The sequence below is a fragment of the Cynoglossus semilaevis genome, chromosome 15, assembly GCF_000523025.1.
Source record: "Cynoglossus semilaevis isolate Cse_v1.0 chromosome 15, Cse_v1.0, whole genome shotgun sequence".
In the NCBI taxonomy this organism is placed as follows: domain Eukaryota; kingdom Metazoa; phylum Chordata; class Actinopteri; order Pleuronectiformes; family Cynoglossidae; genus Cynoglossus; species Cynoglossus semilaevis.
In genome coordinates, this window is record NC_024321.1 from 18786622 (window position 1) to 18787361 (window position 740).

Below are 740 nucleotides of genomic sequence, written 5' to 3' on the forward strand. Positions count from 1 at the left end.
CTGTGGACTTAGTGCAAAAACGGAGAGAACCGGGGGAAACACCGACACGTCTCGCCGAACGAGGCCGGGCTGGAGCGCTCCCGAGGCGGACACGGCTCGCGGGCCCCCCCCCCCCCCCCCCCCGGGGGGGGGGGGGGGGGGGGGGGGGGGGGGCCAGGTTCGTAGCTGTTGTCAGGGTTGTCTCTCAGGTGTCACCAGTGATAGTCAAAGTAAAGCCTCTTACACCGCTGAATATGGATCGTTCCATGTGGTTACACCCCCGCTGCGTGTGGCGCCCCCTTTCTACCAGTCAAGCACAAGTGACAGACACTCCAGTTGATCAGGAGATGAACCCGTGGAGAACTTCGTCCGTCGACTGGAGCTCTCTTCTCCAATAAGTTTGATTCGCTTTGGAAAAAAAATATATACCAAAAAGTCAAACGCTCCGAGGAACGAACTCTTCAGAAAGTTTGTTCAAATTGTTCCTGTTCTATTAACGGTACCTCTTTGCCTCATCCGTTGGCACCGATTGTTTATGCAGACGATTGTTCCTCTGATAACCAGCCAACAAGACAGCTTGGAAAATGAGGGCTGATAAATGCCCCATTAGCCAGGTAATTACTAGAGTATTCTTTAAATCTTAATTACATTCATCAGTGGTGCCATCTTGTGAGAAAGACACAGATGTTCAACAATATTTTTTTTCACACTGAGTTAAAAAAAGAAGATATATTTATCTTCTTTTCAGGTCACATACAGAG